Source organism: Typopeltis vanoorti, chromosome 1, assembly GCF_054136105.1.
Source record: "Typopeltis vanoorti isolate ZY-2024b chromosome 1, IOZ_Tvanoo_1.0, whole genome shotgun sequence".
NCBI classification, from domain to species: Eukaryota; Metazoa; Arthropoda; class Arachnida; order Uropygi; family Thelyphonidae; genus Typopeltis; species Typopeltis vanoorti.
In genome coordinates this window covers 179,683,736-179,706,441 of record NC_143549.1, presented here as the reverse complement: position 1 = coordinate 179,706,441, position 22,706 = coordinate 179,683,736, and the positions used below count along the sequence as shown (strand labels likewise).

Here is a 22,706-nt window from a genome sequence, read left to right as displayed (position 1 = left end):
GAAAGAAAAACGTTAGCAAAGTTTTTTTTTAATTTTTTTTAAATGTCTTCAAATGCAAAAAAAAACAAAAACTCTGGTTTCGAATGCTTGTTGTTATCTAATTGGAAGTATTACTTCCAATAGTGCTTGTTGTTGATGGACATTTTCTTTAGCGTCTTCCATTATATTTCAGTGCAGCTGTGTTTATGATTCAACATTTATCCATGAGTTATTAATTGTTTGCTGCCTCAGTTTCACACAATGTTTTTGGGAAGTAATAGTGAAGTTGGAATATGCAACATTTCCTGCCATTTCGATATAAGACTGAAGAACTGACATGCAATTAAGAAGTTATTAGTTAGCCAGATTGGATTTATACTTAGTCTTTCCACCTCAAAGGGACATTTTATAGAGGCACCAAAGTAATGGAGGCAATGTTGCTGCATGTAGAAGCTTTTGCGTTTCTCATAGCAGTTTTGGGCAGGATAGGTGCAACACATTTAAAGTAAACTAAATTATTCTAGCATTGTCATACTTTTTCATAAATATATTTATCTTCCGAGTTAATAAAAATTTTAGTGGTGTGTTCTTCTTTTTTCGAGTTGTGAGAGGGAGTTTTCGAAATATGTGTGAAGATGTTAGAAATATATACGTTAGATTGAGTTTATCTAGAAAAAATAAAGTAGGAAAGCAAGAAAACTGCAAATGTCCTTTATTCCCAGTAAGGTGTAGGAGAGACGTTTTATCATTATCAACTGCCTCTCCTAATCCCTATCGGAAGTTGGGAGTAGCCTGATAGTCAAATTGGATTCAAGAATATCGCTAATTTTAAACAGTATGCATGAGAAGATGAAGAGAAATGGCGACATCTCTCATCCAAACCGTAACTCAATTTATTATTGTCTGAAATGATATTTATTCTATGGTTGATGTTCTTCAGTTTATTGAAAAAAAAAACCGAGTTTCCGTAGGAAAAAAGTCTATTTGTCCGTGCAAGATATCGAATAACTCCCGAAACAGTCTTAGAAAGTCTTAGAAAAAGTTCTTCTAGTCAGAGACTTAAATCTCTATGGATGCGAACGCTATTTTAACAGGGATACACAGTACGATTAAGTTCATAAATAAAATAAAACACTAATGCCGTTTCTTCCCTTACAAGCAACAAGGAGAACGTTTCAGCCCTATCTAACGTTTAGAGACCGATTTGGGCTTTTCAATCGTGATCGGTAGTCAATCAGAGATAACAGGTACAAGATTATTACTAATTTCAAGAGGCATCTAATGAAGAGATAACAAAGAAGTACCGCCACCTTCTTCTCCCTTGCCCTAGCACAATATATTTTTGCTGAAATAGTGTGAGTTCTACGGTCGATTTTCTTTAGTTTGTGGGACTAAAAACGAGAGCTTCCAGGAGAGAAAAACCCAAGTGCATGTCAGAAATCAACCAAATGACGGACTAGTCGAAGAATTGCATAGAAAATATTCCACTGGTCAGCGACAAGAATTGAACTTAGTGGACAGCATAGCACTGTGGATTCAAATGCCACTTCCACTGAGTACTGCCTCACTGAGTTTATTTATTTATTTTTATAAAGAAGCTTTTTTGCTTCCTGAAAATTGCGGCATCTCTCTAGTTTCTTCCAGGTGAAATGTGAGTTGATTGATGGTGCTCCATCTTTACTCACATGTGCTTATTCATTAGCAAGAACAATGTCTGTAATTGCAATCGATATACCATTACCAATTGTTGCTCCAGCGCACCGCGTTAGGAGATTTCAATATTTTTTCTTTCTTCCATTATGTAATTTTTCTTTTATTTTTATTTTTCATTTTTTAAATTAAAAATGCATGGTCATTTGAAAAGTAAGAAGATTTTATTTGCTGCTCATTTCTTTCTTTGCTGAAATTTTACTTTATGTCAGTGGTTTTCATCCATCCATCCGTTCATTGGACATCAGCAGATGCCATATGGTCACTCAGATGCTTGGTGATGTGCCACACAAAACCTCGATATGTGGTCCTTTTGTGTGCTTTTCTGGAGGCATCAACTCTATGAAGATCCCTCCCTCCAAACACACCATCTAACCTCTCATTGAGGGTCTGCCCTTCCTCATTTTCTAGGAAATTTACCTTCCATTACTGTTCTAAGTCCTCCTTCCATCCTTAGAATGTGTCCAGTGTTTTAACTTTCTTCTGTCAATATACGTAAACCTTAAAGTTCTAATGATCCATTCTAGCATCCATCCATTTGTCTGCCTTTCAGTATATCATATCCTGAACAGCTTTCTGTAACAAACACCACAACTCAAAAACAGCTATAGTTTTCCTGGCAGACGTCCATAAGTTCCAAGTATCACATCCATAAGTCGTTGATGGAAAATGAGCTGCATCCAGAATCCTTAACTTTGTTCCTATGGAGGCAGTTCCGACCTTACAGATTTTAGACAAGTATCTGTTGTTTTAGCCATTCCTAGTCTCCTTCTGAACAGAAATTCTTTATATTAATAATGGATCCCCGGTATTCGAACTTTCTGACTTCCTCAATTCTTTCTTTTAAGGTACACTTGTTTCTCAGCAGCTTCCCATCTGTGTTTGCTTTGAGAATCGTAATCTTTGTCTTGCTAGGATTGAGCTGAAGTCCGCTGTTCTTACTGGTTTCGTGAACTTTGTCAAGAATTTGCCCTAGTTCTTCCTTGTCGTTACAATGGAGTAATGTATCATCAGCATACCTCAGATTATTGATCAAGCTACCACCTATCTTAATTCCTGTCTTGAGCTCAAGCCCTGTACAAGTTAACTACCAGCTTGATAGTGTGTTGCAGAAAACTCATTCTTTTCATTATTTCCCACAGTTTCACATGTTGATCAAAACCAAAGCTTTAGAGTAGTCTATGAAAGACATTACCACATAAGGAGGTCAAAATTCTTTATGCTTTTCTATGATCTGTCTAAGGCAAAAGATCTGATCTCTGCTACCCTTACCTTTCCTAAAACCTGCTTGTTATTGAGACATCTCTACCTGAACGTTGACCTCAATCCTATTTAGATAATCTTTAATAAAATCTTGCTTGCATGAAATATTAAACTAATGGTTCTATAGTTATTGCAATCCTTCATATCTCCCTTCTTATGTCGTGATACGAAAACCGACTTTTTCCAATTTCTAGGCCATAATCTGGTCTCCCATATCCTTGCAATCTCTCTATAAAACACTCTTTTCCCTCCATCCATCCTCTGGGGCCTTAATTAACTCTGCTGGAATTCCATCTGCATTCGAAGCATTGTTGCTATTAATCTGCTCAACTGCTTTTTCTACCACCTCAAGCCTAAGTGGAAGAGATTCCAAATCGAAATTTTCCTAGGGATTGTTAGTAATGCTGCTCCATTCCTCTCTTTGATGCCATTTAATGTGGGCTTAAACTTCTGCTTTAGGTCACGAACTAAACGAAACATCGTTTTATAATCGTGCCTCCTCATTTGGAACGCTATCTTATCTTCACATTTATTAGTATAACATTTCCCTTCTCCTGCCTGATGGCCCTTCTGACTTCTTTATGTAATGTCTTATATTCTTAAGCCCTTGTGTTTCTTTGTTTTCATACATCTCTCCTATTAATTCTCTGCATTAATAGAGGAGATGTACGAAAATTGTTCATAGTCTAGAATTTTTTGTCTGTTGATTTGTTCAATATGAGAAAGTACAATTCTTAGTGATAGCAATGATTACCTAACGCTCGTACCTAAATTTGCATTTTATCAGTTGTGGTCAAAATGTACGCTCTTGAATGAATACCTAAAGCATGACGTCCATATCATCATTGATGTTAATTATTAATATTAATCTTACACCTAGGAATGCATGGTAAAAAGCCTGTTTACCCCCCCCATCCCCATCAAACTATTGTTCTATTCTGTTGAAGATAACAATTACATGGTTCATCAATTCTGTTGAAAAGAATGGAAAAGGTCATCAACATGAAACTTTTTCACCACCTACAGGTCCCACAATTAACCTCTGTACCGACATTGGCGTATATGTGTGTGTGTATATATATATATATATATATATATATATATTAAGGATACCAAGTAATTTCATAAACTTGTTTTTTTTTTTTTTTTTTTTTTAAACTCCTTCTCCCAAGTAAGCAAAACAGTTAAGTTTGCACCTGAACGTAGTTCAAGTCGAAAGGTAGTGCAACATCAGGGCAACTCGTTGTAAAGGTGGGTAAAGCTTTGATCACTATTCTTAGTATTTCCCATTATGTAAAACACATCTCACTAAGAGATGTATACTGTTATACATTAGTGGTGGGGGGGGTTACTACCCAGACCCGTTTCAACCTTTTTTTGAGGTCTCCTCAGTGAGTAGCTAGACCTTGAAATACCAATGTTTTTATTAATACAGAGCCTTATCAACTTTACCTATACAAGTTGCTACAAGATGCTTTTACTTTGAATAAGAAACTCTGGATGAGATAAAGATGCGAAAAGTTTTTTACCTTGGGGATAATATACTTCAGGGTCTAGCTACTCACTGAGGAGACCTCAAAAAAGGTTGAAACTGGTCTGAGTAGTGACCCCCCCACCCATAATGTATAACAGTATACATCTCTTAGTGAGATGTGTTTTACATAATGGGAAATACTAAGAATAGTGATCAGATCTTTATCCACCTTTACAACGAGTTGCCCTGGTGTTGCACTACCTTTAGACTTGAACTACGTTCAGGCGCAAACTTAACTGTTTTGCTTACTTGGGAGAAGGAGTAAAAAAAAAAAGTTTATAAAATTACAAAATTACTTGGTATCCTTAATAACATATATTATCCCCAAGGTAAAAAAACTTTTCACACACATACATACACACACACACACACACACACACATATATATATATAGAAAGTTTTTTAACTTGGGTATTCAAGTTAAAAAATGAATACATATTATTTATGTATTCAAGATACCAAGCAATTTTATATAAACTTGATTTCTAATCCTATTTCCCAAGTAAGAAAACAGACAAGTAAGTCAAGTTTGCGCCTGCACGTAGTGCAGCAAGTCTGAGGCAACTCATGGTAGTGCCACTCTTGGCAAGTCGTGGTAAAGGTGGATTAACCTCTGATCACTTTCCTTAGTATTTTTCCATTAATGTAAAGCACATCCCCTTGCGGAGATGTATCATACTATGCATTAAAGACTATGGTCACTACCCATACCGGTTTCGACCTTTATTGGGGTCTCGTCAGTGGGAGCCAGACCTGACAATGCAAAGGTTGAAATAATGCAGAGCTTATATGAATTTTACCTAAACAAGTTGCTATAAGGTACTTTGACCTTATTAAATAAAATCTCAGGATGAGAGATAGATGTAGAAAGTTTTACTTGGTGTCATGAATACATAATATACCCAAGTTAAAATATATATATAATATATAATATATAATATATATATATATATATATATTATATAATATATATTTAAAATATATATATAATTAAAATTAAATATATAATTATATATATTTAAAAAAAATATATATATATATATATATATATGTGGGTAGTGACCATTGCCTTTAATGCATAGCATTACACATCTCCGCAAGGGGATGTGCTTTACATTAAGGGAAAAATACTAAGGAAAGTGATCAGAGCTTAATCTACCTTTACCACGAGTTGCCTGGAGTGGCACTCGTGGTAAAGGTATATATATATGTCCATAATTATAATAATACGAAGTGTCCATGTGCCCATTGAAATCAATATAATCTTTCGATATTATAGAAATAATATAGATAGGAAGCGTGTATTTTTTATATATTGTTATGTGTTTGCCGTTTGGATCGTTAATCTGAAATCGACAGTATTGAGTCCACCATTATCGCTTCACTGCATATCTTTCGCCTAGCTATGCTTATGTTTACTCATCATTACATGTTACATGCGATATCTAGAGATGCGCAAAGATTTTCAAGAATTGACAATTGACAATTGACATTTATGACTGTAGGGGTGTAGCAAGATGCTTTTCATATTCCCCGCTATCTGTTGGGGTTACAGTGAAGGTAAAATTAATGAGCAGATTGCTCGCCCTGAAAGGGCATGGATTTAGGAAAAATTTAGGAAAAACTTGGATGCTAAGGATTGTAGAAAAGAATAAATATAGGGAATATTTGTGTCTCTGTGGAGTTGATTGTTTCTAACATACCACGGTGCGTTCAGAATCATTCTCAAGCACTTGTTCTGCACTCGCTGTATTTTGATAATGTTAACATTAGAGGTGTGGCTCCAGGCCGGAGAGGCATAGGTGATCATAGGACGAATTGTCATCAGGTATAGTTGCAATTTGATTCTGTTGCTGAGCTTGCTATTTCTATTAATTAGCGGATAGATCTGAGCTATGACTTTAGATGCCTTTGTGCACGCAGACTTAGTGTGCTGATTGAAAGATAGCTTTTTGTCGAGAATCACACCCAGGTAATTTGCTTCTGTCTGCCAGGGAATTTTAGTATTGAATAGTAACACATCTCCAACAGGAGACATTGGCCTTTTTGAGAAAAGAACGGCTGAGCTTTTCTGGGGGTTGACTTCCAATCTCCACTTAGAGAACCAATCCTCCAGCTTTAGAATGTTTTCTTGAAGCTTTCTGGTAATGAAATGGGGTTTGAGAGATCTGATTAGTATTGCTGTATCGTCTGCATACAGGGCCAAAATGGAAGTCATCGGATTGTGTGGGATGTCGGATATGTATATAGAGAACAGCAATGGAGCCAGTAGAGATCCCTGCGGCACTCCAGCAAAGATGTGGCGCTGGGAGGATGTAGAACCGTTGATTTTCACTTGCACTGATCTATTCTGAAGATATGAATGGATTAAGTGAACCATTTTTAGTGAGGTCCCGGCTGAGATAAATTTGTGCAGGAGTCCAAAATGCCAGATTTTGTCAAATGCTTTGGATAAGTCTAGGAAAACAGCGCTTATGCACTGGTGCCAGTTGTAGCTGGTGCTGATGTAGTCCACAATTCTGTGGATTTGCTGGGTAGTTTTTATGGTGTTGCCTGAAACCAAACTGTTCTTTAGGGAGGATGTTTAGGTCATTTACTGAGGTTTGGAGCCGTGAGAGGATGACCTTTTCTGCAACCTTACCCAGATTTCAGATACGACTAATTTGGACGATAATTTTGCGGTAGGTGTGGGTCTTTTCCTGGCTTATGTGTAGGAATTATGTCAGCCAGTTCCCAGGTGGAAGGAAAATAGTGAAATCTTAAAATTGCATTTATTATACTGATCAGGTGCACTACTGCTTTTCGGGGCAGAACTTTAATCACCCGATTAGTAATGCCGTCTGGACCAGGAGCTTTTTTGTTCTTTAATTTTTTAATAATGTCATATAACTCAGCAGGTGATGTTGGTGCAATATGGTCAGCGCTGGAGATAGGAAGTTTGAGTGAGTGTCTGACCTTGCTGTGAATCTTATATATGTGGTCAAAGTCAAGGTTTCCATACCAAGGCCTGCATTGCTCCTCTAAGTTGTGTGCTATAACTTCTGCTCTGTCTACATCTGTGTGAGCAAGGCCCTGGTCAGAGAATATTGGGGGAAGGGATCTGTCTTTGTTTTTGATATTTTTCAGTAGTCCCCTGATGGAGTGATCAGTAGGTGAAATGGAGGATAACTTTTCATCCCATACTTCGTCTCTATGGGCTTTGAGTGCATCTCTTACTGCCCCATTTAATCTGTTTAGATGTATTTTATCTTGTGGTGCACACGTGTTATGGTATCTTTTCCTAGCTCTGTTTTTGTCTCTGATCAAGTTCATGATGTCTTCAGGCAAACGATCTGGCTTGCGGGCAGATTTGTAGGAGGAAGCTACCTTTATAGCAGAATTAATTTGTTGTGTGAGATTTGTAACTGCAGTTTCTACTTCTTCTTTTGTGCGTATGTGAGGAACAGGTCCAATATAATCCTTCAGTGCTGCTGATAGTCTTTCCCATGCAATGTAGGAGTGAGAAGGAGGACATAGGTATTCTTGATTTCCCAGCTGTAGTAGAATTGGATTGTAATCGGATGATAGTTCATCCATAGATATGATGCTGAATTGAAGTTTAATATCCTGAAGGAAAGCTGTATCCAGGATGTCAGCAGTGCCGAACGTACTGAGATGAGTTGGTTCGGTGGGGCCTGCCACAACAGCGTTGCTTGATCCTAAGTAATTGTAAAGGATGCAACCATTCTTGTTTGTGGTTGTACAATTCCATGCAGGATACTTGGAATTCAGATCCCCGGCAATAATGGTGGGCTCTCTGGTGCATAAGATGGCATTTAGATCAGAGTGAAGTAGAGATTTTTGGGGAGGGTTGTAAGCTGAGTAGATTTTCAGTTTGCCAGTGGAGCTGGTGACTACTTCCACTCCTGTGATCTCAAGGTTAGTGGTTGAAGGAATGCTCACAGAGTGGTGCTTAATGTAGTTTTTAATGAAGATGGCAGTGCCACCGCCTCTGTAGAGTAGTCTGGCATTTCTGTATAGGTGATATCCCCTTATTGTAGGATTGTCTGAGGGTTTTAAGTGAGTTTCACTGATTAAAATAACATCTGGTTGATAGCTAGATGTGAAGTGTCGGAGTTCCAGAATTTTGTTTTTAAGGCCATTTGCGTTCCATGCAACTATCTGAAGAGATGCTGGAATGAGTTTGTTACTATTCCAGCATCTCTTCAGATAGTTGCGTGGAACGCAACTTCAACAAATTCAACCAACAGCACCTAAAACCTAACAGCTGTTATTACGGCCTCACTAGCAAACATGCTACAAAATTTCAGCCTATCAAACCCTACTGAAATCTTTTAGTGGAGGTTTCAGTAGGGTTTGATAGGCTGAAATTTTGTAGCATGTTTGCTAGTGAGGCCGTAATAACAGCTGTTAGGTTTTAGGTGCTGTTAGTTGAATTTGTTCTGGATATTTGGTCTAGTTGTACAGATCACATCAGCATAGCTTCTTGTTTGCTTTCGGGTGTCTCTATTATTGGAGGTCTCCGATTGTGGCCGCTGAGTCTCCGGTTTTGATGTCTGGGTCTCTGGTGTTCTTGTGCTGAAGGAGAAGGGCTGATTGATTGCCTCCATCCGTCTGTTCTTTGGGTGCTGAGTACATCCTTTGTAGTTCGCGGGATGAGGGCCATTGCAGTTGGCACATTTGGCCAAGGTAGTCCTCGGCTTTGTGCAGGTATTGGTTGGGTGGCTGACTCCACATTTTAAACATCTATATTCCGCTCTGCACAGATTCTGGGCATGGCCAAATTTCTGGCACCTGTGGAACTGCCCAGAAGATGATCTTTTACGGAGTGGTTCCGGTGTGACGATGAGACCACAGACTGTTTTTAAGTTGTAAATATCCTTGTATATTTTATGAATCTCAACAAGGACCAATGGCATGGGAGTCTTGTCAGCTTTGTACATTCTGCTCACTTTGACTGGGGGCAGATCCTGAGAATTTAGGTCAGCAGCTATTTCTGCTGTGTCAATGTCTTCACAGACACCACGAAGGACTACTTTTAATTATTTTTCGGAGCTGAGCGCAAAGGTTTGATACTGGATGCCTCTGTCGTCCAGTTCTTTGGACAACCTTCTATAGTCTGTCACTGTTGCTGGCTGGATCTTTATGCCTTCATCCCTGTATTTGGCCTTAATGAAGCCAATATGCAAATTGGACATTGTGGATCTTAAAGCTTCCCACTTATGCTTTTCTCTAGGGATGATCGGAGGCACCTTTTCTTTGGGAGAAATAGCGGCGTCCGAACCCTGAGAATCCCGTTCCATTTCAGTATTGTCATTGTGCTGTTCATCTGTTGTTCTTCGCTTTTTGCGTGCGCGCACTTCTACAAAGTCTGAAGAAGTAGAAGGCACTGATTCTAAATGATCTTCAGCAGCAACGTCTGAGACACATTCGGGGGGAAACGTGTCATACAATTTCACTTTTCCCCGCCAATTATCACTCAGCAGCTTTCCCAGTCTGAGAAATTCCTTATATACTTCCTCGAATTTGGTTTCATTCACATGTTTAGTTTCAAGACACAGATAGAGAAAGAGTAGAGATTTCTCAGGTGTCCCGAGCAGGTAAAGATAATCCTGTGGACTTTTGAGGGTCCACTAGCAAATCCCGTAGACACTCTTATGTGTCTACCAGCAATAAAATGTCACTATAAGAAACAAGCAAAGGTGATACTAGCGACTGTAGGCCTAGCGAATCGTCCTTGTAATTAGAAATGACTTACCTGGATAGAGCACTATGGAAAATAAAGTGACTGTTTATGGTAGCAAGCAATTAACTACTATTACTAATGAATAAGCATAAATATAAATCGATAAAAACATATCAAACCAATTCATAATTCATCATCAATAATACACGACACTAAACACTAACACACGAGTCGCCATCTTTTTGTATTTACCTGATTTTCAAGAAATTTGATCATGTCTGGCATTGATTTCTGCTTATTCAGCTAATATTATGGTGTTGGAAAGACCTTTGTTCGAATCTCATCCATGATGTAAAGAACCTCTAGGAGGATTTGTTTTCATCTAAATGTCAGTTAGCAGACTCATACGGGGATGAGAAAGTTTTTCTTCCGAGAAATAGGCGAACCGGCTAGAAGAACAATTTAAAGACACAATAAATTGATCCCCCATAACTAATTGGTTTATGAGTTAATTCCATGATCTATCTTCTTCCTTTCCAGTTCGTTCGTCAATTTCATCTTTGGTCGATGACTTCATGTCGCTTCCAATGATTTATTATTAAAGTTCTGTATAGCCACCCTTTCTTTGACTGGTTCCGACTTAATTGATCTCGGACACTGGAAAGCGGTTGTTTTTTTCTTTCGAAGACTCAAGTATTTTCTTCCGTAAACGCAAGAATATCGACCATCGAACCCTCATTATCTCAGACAATAATAAATTACGTTAAGATTCCGTTACACATGAAGACAGCACTTGTCTATCTGTCTCTCTTCTCCAAATGCCATTTATGCATTGGAAGAGTTTTGGATCAGGTTATCTGTCCATACTCTCCAAAAGTTAAATAGTCCTCACTGTAGGGAATAAAAGGCGTCAGTGGATTTTGGATTTATTATTATTATTATTATTATTGTGTAGGTACAAAGGGTTGGAAGTTTATTTTGCACTTGGCACTATAATACATTTAGTTTAATCATTTATCCAAGTGTAAGAAAACAATGTTTGCCCCTAAAAATAACTTAAGGACTGAGGTAAGGTGGTATATCCCTTGGAAACTCGTAGTAAAGGTGGACCAAGCTCTCATCACTCCTTGTCTCAGTATCTCCCATAATGCAAAACACATCTCCTTGAGGACATGTATACTGCTATGCATTAAGGTAAGGGCCACTATCCAGACCTGTTTCGACTTTTATTGAGGTCTCGTCAGTGGGAGGCAGACCCAGAGTGGTGATGCTAAGGCAGAAGCTATGGAGAGGTCATATTTACCTATACGAGTTGCCAACCGGTGTACCACCTTATTATTAAATTACTCTATATTTAGAGAAAGATGTTGGAAGTTTATTTTGCACTTGGTTAGACTATAATAAATTTAGTTTAATTCTTTATCCAAGTGTAAGCAAACAAACTTGTCGCCTCAGTCCTGAAGATATTTTCAGGTGCAAACTTTGTTTGCTTACACTTGGATAAAGGATTAAACTAAATTTATTATAAGTAAAAGGGAGTACAGGACTCATCGATAGAAGGTCGATTTTCCTCCTATGCGAGCATGCCCTTCTCTTATTAACCTAACAGCCCATCCATAGTTTGGAGATTACAGTACAAGCGTTTTCTCTCCTTCATTCAACAAACATTTTATTACTTTTCTAGTGTTCAACGTCTCAAGATCATCATTAACTAACCTCAAACACATCTACCTTACTTCATTGGGGACGTTTACAGCTTTGCTAGCTAAACACTACAAAAAGGCAGTCTTGTCTTATTTCTCATAAGAAAGATCCCAATCTGCCTCCCCTTATCTTTGATAATACATCCTAAGACGATACAATATTCTGGTCTTTGGAGTGACTTAAACCTCTGGCAGTTCCTTGAACAAAAATATTTCATTCATAGACACCTCGAAAACACTTGATATCCTGTTCCATTCAAGATACCACTTCTCAATTCAACTATGTCTAGCACTGTGAAAATCCCAAATCGTTCTACTTTTTAGTTTTCCTTTCATGGAAGCTACTTACTGAACACATGACAGTTGTGTTATAAGGTTTGATCTCTAGGATTGTTCGGTTGATATTTAAAAAAAAATGTCGCATCAAACGATTCTATGTTATCAACACTAAATAATTCATAGAAATTACTTATCTTGGTATATTTGGCTGGTTTATATTAATAATCGTCTTGAGCTTTTCATTTGCGAAGCAACTAAGGCTATGAGACCGGGTGACTAACTCCAAATTTAGGAAAAAAATTCTAATAACAGTTTCGTGAATTCTGGGCAGAATTATGAATATAACTCAGGTCTTTGTTAATTGATAAAATATCCTGTCTGAGGACTTCAGCAATTATCCCGCTGTCAAAGCTTTTCTATGGCACTGCGGGTCAGGTATCTTTCTGCTTAATGGTAGTTTCTAGGCATTCAAATATATCATTATGCAAAAAGATGTGCATTTTATTTCATCAGTAGAGAAGATTCTAAGATGCTTTAACAATTGCCCTTTGGTTGGAAAGTGCTGGGATTGAATGCCCTTTGCAATGTGAAGAACCTTAATCAGGGCTCTTTTTATGAGTTGGTATGGTTTCACATTATTTACACCTCGCAGGTTTTGCTTTTTGTTATATGCAAAAAGCTGCAAGGTGAAAACCGATTCCAAAGAAAATCCAAGGCTATGCTTGTGAAATTTGAAAATGCAGGATATCTGAAAATGTTTTCAACACTGAGCCTCGTCTGGAACACCTCATTAAATAGTAGCTGAACTGCTTTAAAAGAAAATTATTATTATTATTTGTGTTTCTTTTTTTATTACGATCCTTTGTAGCTCAGTGGAAATGGCGTTTGCACTTCAAGGCGCTTGATCACCTGAAGGAATGTCTAGGTTTAAATCAAGTCTCCGACTAGAGAACATTTTCGAAGCTTTTCTTCAATCGGTTCGAGAGTTAGTCGATCTTTAGCACGGACAAGCGGGGTTTTTGTCTCAAGAAAATCGACCATAGAACCCACATAACATCAGAGAATAAATATATAGTGTCAAGATTAGGGACCACGAGATGGCGCACTTGTCAGCCGCCTGTCTTCACTGGATGTCCGATATTTTTAGTGACAGTATTGGGCACTATCTCTAATTGGTCTCCGGTGAAGATTAAACTGTCCGCTCAAGTCTCCAAAAAGTTAGATAGGGTTAAAACGTCCTCGCCTACTCCCGGTAAGCGAACCTAAGGCGTGAGCGGATTATTTTTATTTTTATTTATTTTATTGTTATTACTATATCGTATACATCAATGAAGTCCCAGGGGTTATCGCTACAATCCACTCCATACTTCATGGTGCAGGTTTCAAAACATTTCGTCTGAAAATTGCATTATTTCTAAGGAGAAAAGTCGGAACTTCTAGAGGAAGATCCTATCTCAATTTGAGGACCGGCTAACTCATCTTCAGTTTCTTAAAAAAAAAAAAAATGAAAAAACAAAAAACAAGCAAACATAAATATTTGTTGCTTTAAGTCTTTCCCAGTGGAAGGGAGTATGCTGTGTGAAAAAAATAATCAGATTTCATTTTAAAATTAAACTATCTTTTAGTTGACACAAAAAATTATCTCGTTCTTAGGTGGAACAAAATAATATCACTCTTATTGATGAATGGTTTCATTATTGAAACCATTGGTGAAATCATAATGAAACTACTTTCACTCGAGACAATATTCGCTTTAGTAATAAATAAATAATCCGCCCTCTGAATATCCAGCTTTTCGTAATGTCAGCCGTTAAGCACTGCCACCTCATTGGAATGCAGACCACATAGCGATCTGCATTCCAATGAGGTGGCAGTGACCATCTGAACAATATATCCACTGTGTATAACGAGACATCTTGAGAATCTCGAACCTCTCTCTCTCTCTCTCTCTCACACACACACACACACACACACACACACACACACACACACACACACACACACACACACACACACACACACACACACACACACACACACACACACACACACACACACACAGTGGATGTTCTAGAAACCTGATCCACAGCAAGAACTTTGCAGATATCCTCATCAAGAGTGATCAGTAGTAAGTCTTTTTTTCTTTCAAACATGATAGCTTCTATCGTGCTTGTTTAGAGTTTAAATGCGTACTGATTTGGCTTAAGATGTCTCTTTTATTTATTTTATTCGTGTGGGGTTGCCCTGTTCCTCAACCTCCCCTTAGGATTGGTTGAGCCTTCCTAATGAGTGATTAAGTACTATACTCTATGACTGTAGCTGTGAGGTCACGGGCTACAGTCACGGGGGCCGTTTGCCTGCTTGCGGGATGAAAAACTCCAGATAAACTGGGAAAACCCTACTGTCCACTCCCAAGACTGACTAACCTAACTATGCCCATGAAAGATCCTTAAGCTCCTCACGTCGTCGACGGGAATCGAACATAGGACAATCCTTCCCCAGGTATGTGGTTGTGAAGCGCATAACCACTAGGCTGACCACAAGGACTAATAGATCTCTGAAATAAATAGTGTATTATTCGGTCTATTAGAAGGGTTCTAGTAGTTTTCCAGCAACATTTATTAGACTAATGTGTACGCATATATATATATATATATATATATATATATATATATATGCGTATATATATATCATATATATATATATATATATGCGTACGCAGAGGTGCGCACGCGCGCGTGTGTATATATATTCTTGCAGCATGCAAAACTCGATGATGGCGCACACCTCTGTGTACGCACATATATATATATATATATATATATATATATATATATATATATATATATATATATATATATATATATATATATATATATATATATATATATATATGTGTGTGTGTGTGTGTGCATGTGTGTGTGTGTGTGTGCGTGCGTGAGTGCGTGCGTACACAGTGGTGCGCACCATCATCAAGTTTTGCATGCTGCAAAAGAAGTCTGCAACTGAGATTCATCAAATTTTGCGGGACTTTATGGGACTGTGCCTAAGCATATCCAACAGTTGCCAGATGGTGGCTAAGCTTAAAACTGGGCATCCTGATACCACACTTTCCCCTAGGTCAACAAGACCTTCCACAGCGATCAAACCTGAAAACCTCGATGCATTGCATGCCATGATCCTTAATGGTAGATGAATACTAGCCAAAATATTGCAATGATATGAGGATATCCAAGAAAAACGAGTTGTGGTCATTAACCACCAACATCTGGATATGCAAAAGTTTTCAGTAAAGTGGGTCCCCAAATGTTTGAATGCCATCCAAAAGAGAGAATATGTGCTGTCATCTCAATGGATTTGGTGTTATTTTGAAAAAATCGGGAGCAATTTGTTTGACTCGTATTGTGACTATTGATGAAACATGGCTTCATCACTATGATCCAAAGACCAAACAGTAGTTAATGGAGTGGAGATACTATGGTTCTCCACAGCTAAAGAAGTTCTGAATGTGATAATCAGCAGGGAAATTCTTACCATTGACTTTTGGGATATGGATTGTTTAATCCTTATGAAGTACTTTAAAGAAGGTGAAGCTGTTACAACAGCTCTGAATGAACTGAAGGAAAAACGCCATGGGAAACTGAGCAGAGGCAGTTTGCTTTTGCAGGACAACTCGCCTGCTCACACTGCTCATGTATACAACACACTACTTGGGCTTTCAATATCTGCCTCACTCACTCAATTCGCCAGACTCTATCCCATCTGACTATTTCCTATTCCCAAATTTATCGGAAACACTCAAAGGAACAAAATAATCATGTGTGCAGCTGAGGACTGGTTTGTGCAAAAAGGGAAAATTTTTTTCTCATAGGATAGTGAATGATGAAGAAGCGTTTTAACAAGTGTATAACACTTTGTGGGCAGTTCCAATTCAATTCCTTCATGGTGATTATCACAACTTTTCAGCACACTCTCGTAAAATAACTTTGAAGACAGACATTTCTGTTCAGAATTATACTTTTTTTTTCGTGTAGTTTTTTAACCACCAAACTACTTAAGTACCTTGAAAACTACTTAAACCACCTTAACTACTTAAGCCGTTTCAAAATTCCGTGCAGAGACTTCTGTGTCGAGGTGCAGACCAAAATCATTCATACACTTCCTCCCTTACACATGTAGTAGAATAGAATTTTCCTGTCAATGGGATCCTTTTGACTAATGTTCGTCATAATGCATCATAACAAGGTCCCTGAACAGGATAATCGAACATTAAAATAGCACTGTGTCATGATATACTCTGAGAGAATATTATGTTACATATACATAACAATTAAAGAACAGTGTTTTTGTCTTGTAAATGTAAATGCAAAGCCTGTGAAACACTTCATTTCTATAATGATTTTGTTAACACGCTATATCGAACTGACGTATATACTAACGGAGAGATAACTATTTCAAAAGAAGAAACTGTTGATTGATATATTGCTGTATCGCTTGTTAATTTCCTGCTCAAAAATCGTGTTCTAAGTTTTGACCTTTATTATAATCAGATTGTCATTGAGAAGTAGAGGGCGGTTTGCTTTTAACAGAGGGAGCCTTGAAAGTAGGGTTGCTTTTGTGTTTATGGTTGGGGGTGAGATATTTGCTCTTACGAAAGTTTGGGTTGGTGGGATGTAAAGTTACGTTGTGTTATAGAATCAGGGTGGGGTATAGCGTTTGCTTTCAATAATGTTTGAAGACACAGTTATTGCTGTTATTTTTTAATTTGTTGTTTTATTTATTTAGTGTCTAAGCAAATATCATATATAACACATATATATTCATCATTTGCTTATAAAGGGTTATATATGACGGAAAACTTGTCATCGTAGTGAAGCGTCGTTAGCTGTATCAACATTTCCAACTGACCAGGTATGCACCTACTGAGAAACTATCCATTTAACACAATTAACTTTTTATATTTGAAGAAGCAGGTTATATGACAGTGTTTTCGATATTTATCTACATTAATTAATTATATGATCGCAGAAACGAAATGTATTTTGATGTCACTGAAGATTTTCAGCGCTCATCGTATTTTATTGTTTTTTGTCTTTTTAAAACTCCCTATTAAATAGTTTATTTTTTTAAAAGACTATGTGCATTAATGTAAACACTTTAGTATCTGTTTAGTTTTACTAAACCTTTAGCTTAGTAAAATAGGTGTTATATATATTCGAACACATCAGTTTATCTGTTGAAGCCATTTGTTTACATTAGTTTGCAGTGCACATTGCCGCTGAAAAATAACGAATAACGTTATATGTATCGTACGTTTTTTTGCAATCGTGTCTGTTGAATATATATGAGTTGAAAGTTGTTCGAATCAGTTTCATCCCCGAATATAATTTCCAAAATTGATGCCAAGCATTTTAGTTAACTTTCCTTCAAGTTTTTCTAAATCTCATTCGTTAACTATCTAATTATTCTAATAATTTGTTTAAGAAAATCGCAAACCTAATAGTGAAAATCTTGTTTTCTTGTACTGAACTTTGCATGGGTAATATTTCAGTACCTTAACAAAATTTATGTATTTCTATCTTATTCCTGTTTATATACTTCACCAAAAATGGCACAGTTTTATTAAATATGAATGATGTTGTTTTCACCTTTTGAATAAACGGCGATATTTGGTATTGAAATATAAAAGGAATATGATAAAACAAATGAGCTTTAATAGTTTTAGCCATATTCTTATGTTTTGTTCCTTAATAGAAGAATAGATATAAAACATGAACTTTTCATATAGCATTTGGAGAAAGATTTTTTGAACCAGTTTATTTTTCTATCAGAGAAATAGTAGATTTAAAAAGTGTTATATGTAATCCAAAAATAAATGAAGTGAAATGAATAGTTGAACCCTTTCGTTTTTGAATATAGAGAGATAAGCAAGTATTTTAGTGGGACAGTGTTGTCATTATGAAAGGTGTTGGAGAAAAGGATAAAGTACATAAATTACGAATTTGACTGTTTTTTTTTTTTTTTTTTGATATGAGGTCTTTCAGTGATCCATTTAATGATGATTGCATGGTTATGGTGTCTTTGATTTTCTTTGTTTTTACAGTAGTGTAGTGATGGATAAAAAGCCATTGTAATTATTATATTTAAATGATGGACATCTGGTATTTTTAGATGACAGTCGTTCAGTGATACCATTAATGATGCTTTAATGTTTAGTATCAAGGTTATAGCATCTTGGTAGTTGTCTTGCCACAAACCAAATTAACTTTGTTTGTTTTTCTGTGTCATGCCTTCCAGAAGTTCGATAGCATAGTGTTATGGACAGATTAAGGAGGAAATAATCTGAGTAAAAAAAATCATCTACCACTTGGAAATACCTTCATCCATTAAAAAATCGCTGAGATGCATGCATAGGTCATAGAAGCAGATATAATTACTTCATTAGAGCAACTGGTAAAAAACCACCACCACTACTATGCCTTTCTTTGTCATATGATACTTTAATCATGATTTCACAGAGGCAGTTGAAGCTCTGAACATCCCATGTCAGTGTTATCTTAATTGACAGTAGGATTTTAAATCCTGTTTGGACTTGTAGTAGTAGTAGTAAAAGAATGTTGCATAAAGGAATTCAGATGCACTCTTAATTATGATTGTGCTGCCCTGTTTTGTTCAAATTAAACATTTACTTTGCTTCTGTTAAATTTTTGGATTTGCTGTTTTAGTTGTATTTATAACTGTAATTAATTTAATTAATTAATTTTATTTTTATACTAGTACAACCCCAGTGCTTTTCCTCCTAAGTTGCATGCTTGTGTGATAAAATATTGATGCCTGACAAATACATTTGTAGAATGTGATACCATGGAATTATTGACTAAGGGCTACTCTGCTCAGAATGTCATCACATGTAATAGAAACCTATGTTTTTTATCATCAGATTATATTTTAAATTTGACTAAAAACAGAAAACTGGTAACATCTTCCATTTGGGCTGACCACCAGTGGTGTACCCAAGGAATCAGTTGTTGGTCCATTATTATTCAGTCTTTACATTAATGAAATTGGAAAAGATCTGACAGAAAATATTCAGCTCTTTGTTGATGCAAGGTAATCAGGAATGTAAAAATGGCTGTCACTTCAGTGTTAATGAATGTAAAGTTATGCACTTTGGTGTAATGAGATATCCAATGTCATTATTAATTAAACTTATAATTAAACTTAATGTGGATTTTTACTTACATAATTTTTTTATGAGCATGAAATTTTTGCTTCAGTATCAAGGGCATCTTCAATGTGACTTTCAAATTAAACAACTAGAACAGAAAACTAAGGATTTAAACAATGAAAAAACTGTTAACTACATGTATATGATGTATAGTGACTTGGTCTAAATACATTCAGGTTCTAATGAAATAACTTTAACAAGAGATCATTAATTAGTTTTTAAAAAATCTAATGGATAATTTCAGTCCATGGATTCAGATCATGTAACAAAGTTTCAAAACTTTCTTGATATATAAGCATTCTATGATATAATTACTTTTATGAAGAACCTTAATCTTCTTCTGAAGGATTTGATGTCTGGTGGGGATAGTGTGTTCTGAGTTCCAACTATTCAGGCTCATGGAATTTAATGTAGTGTAGATGTTCATTCCCATGATGAGTCCTTGGACTCCCTGGAGGTGTAACATAATAATAATAATTTAGTCAAAATATGATAACTCACACTGGCAAGGAATTGACAGAGAATTTGACACCCTCCAGACTGGGTGAGAGGTGGAAGTTTCTACTTTTCTAAACTCTGCAAAAGATAAATCTTGTTGATAGAGCAAAAGGACACTTGTAGGCCAACAGATCCAAGTAGTTTGGCTGCACTTTCAGAGACATCTTTAACATAGGAATGGTACTGTGATGGATCGATCACCCCTGTATCACCATTACGATGAGACCAGATATCAAGGGAACTCTACTCTATAACTGGCATTGATTTTATTGAAATAAGTTTCAGTAAAGCCATTAGCAAGAAAGGTGAAACTGATGTGATTTATTTCCTGAGAGAGCAGCATTTCAATAAAACAGAGGGAGCGAGCTTGATGTACTGGTGTTTTAATGGTGCCAGATTTTTGACAAGTATGATGGTGTGAAAATGCATTAATGTAAAGTTCAGTATGAGTTTTATTTTTTAAAAAAATTGAGAAATGAAGGCTATCATCTGGTTGACAAAGTAAAAGGAGGTCTAAAAAGGCAATCTGATCCTCTTCTACCTTGAGAGGTGAACTGGATATGATGGTGAAAACTGTTGATCTTATTGACAAACCTCAAGGATGTCATCTGCATATCTTTACCATTAGGACAGTTTAAGAAAGATGCTGTTCAGTATCCATTATTCAAATTGTTCCATGAAGTAGTTAACTGACATAGAAGAAAGAGGATTACCCGTTGATATACCCTAAATTTCTTGGCAAAGCATATTATAACGTGAAGTAAGGAATATTTATGAATAAAGACACAGTATCTAAGCTGAAAAGGAGATCACCTGGGCAAAGACGAACTCTGATATCTTTGCTTTGAAATGAGAAAGATATCCATCTTCAAGGCCCACGTTTCCTAATTGGGTTGTGGAGGCAGCAGCTGAAAGAGGGACTTCCAATGGTCACGATCCTCCGCCAGCAAGCTCAGGTGTTCTTTTGGGACTCCCAGACGTGTCCACCCAAGGTTTTGGATATGATCTATCCAGCGAGTCCTTGGCTTTCTGCGTGGCCTCCCACCCTCTGGCTTGGCAAAGAGGGCCTGCTGGGGGAGCCTCTCTGACCAGGTCTCTGTACCATCGTAACTGTGATCTCTCTCTCAACATGGAGAAGCAGCAGTTGAGTATTGAGGGTTTCCCGAATTGCAGAGCTTCTGACTATCGAGTCTTGTCAGCCCTGCAACCTCTCAAAGGAACCTCATTTCAGCCGCTTGAGAAAGATAAATGAAGATAAATATTTTCTTGATAAATGAAGCGGACCATCCTATGAATGTCAGAAGTAATTTAGAAAGGTAATTTATCCTTGGGAAGAAGATTAAAGTTTTCCATAAAACTAATTATCTCATGGAATGCTTATATAAAGAAAGTTGTGAAACCTTGCTATGTCATCCGAATCTAAACAGAAGTGGCGGACTGAAAATATCCCTTTTATAGGAAATGGTTCTTATTCACAACTTCCAGAATTAATTACTTTTTTAAAATTAAGACTCTCTTGTTAAAGCTATTTTATTAGAACCTTTTAGGCTATGTCACTCTGTCATGTATGTATAGTTCACATGCTTTCATTGTTGAATTATTATTATTATACAAACACCTCCAGGAGGCAATAGTAAGATGCATTCTACAGAGATAATGCTTATCATACCGAGTCTTAAATTGGTTCAGTGTTTGTGGACTCACCAGCCACTCTCCATACAAAAAAAGTCATACTGCACTCTCTTATGCACTACACCTTTATTCAACTTCTAAGAATGACCTCTTGTTTCTATCCGTCTTCCCTCCTTCAAGTGGGTATCTATTTGATAAGCACCTCTTAATGATCTATGTCTTAATCATATAGTCCCTCCCTCACACACACATTTACCAAGAGTCTGCAATTTACATTTGCTCAACCTGTCTTCATGGTCAGTATTCTGCAATCCTAATACTGCTTTTGTTATCCACCTCTGAACTTTTTCCAGGGCTTGCTTCTCACCTAAAAATACAGGTGACCAGATATAGTCTAATCAAAACCTTGTGCTGCAGAATAACCACATTTCTACTTGTAAGTGTTCTTCTTGGTATACTGATATTTCTTTGTGCAGTTTTTGTCACTTTTGTAATATGTCCTTTGAACTTCAGTTCTCTATCCAGCAATAACCTAAGATTCCTCGCTTTCTCTACCTCCTGTAATACATTGCCTTCAATGTGATACACAGCATTACGTTTTTAAGATCCAAAGTGCAAAACCTTACATTTAATGGTGTCAGATTGACATCTCGACTTGTCTTCCCACATAGTGAATTTATTTAAATTACGCTGAAAAATCAGTGAATCTGCATCATTCCTAATAATTTTTTCCCAACTTAGCATCATCTGCAAACAGCTGCATATCTGCTTGCAAACCACTTGCAGTATCATTAACAAACAAATTTAACAGCACTCCTAGAACAGAACATATGGAACTCCACTGGCAACTTTCCTCTTCAGAGACATAGCTCCTGTATACACCACCACTATTTTATATCTATTAGAAAGTCAGTTTCTTATCCAGTGAATCAACTAATTATCCAATCCCATTTGCTATAACTTATACACCAGTTTATTAAGCAGTAGCCTGTCGAATGCCTTTTGCAAAATCCAGAAGTATCACGGTATATGAATCACCCCTATCCAGAACTGTACTGACTTTATTATACAATGTAAGTAAATTAGTAAAATTTACTTGCCTTTAACAAACCCATGTTGACCTCTATAATAGAATCTTTTCCTTATCTACCCAATTTTGTATTTTATTCCTGACCATTCTCCCCAGAACCTTAA

General features: G+C 36.8%; 1 protein-coding gene across 1 annotated transcript in view; it reads left to right on the top strand.

Moving 5' to 3' along the window:
* The first annotated feature begins 16,800 nt into the window (after positions 1–16,800).
* The window catches only part of Fbl6 (F-box and leucine-rich repeat protein 6), a 273,653-nt gene continuing 267,747 nt past the window's right edge, over positions 16,801–22,706 (top strand). Inside the window, exon 1 of the mRNA XM_090404578.1 lies at positions 16,801–17,065. The gene's annotated coding sequence lies outside the window, so the exon portion shown is untranslated. The remainder of the gene's footprint in view (positions 17,066–22,706) is intronic.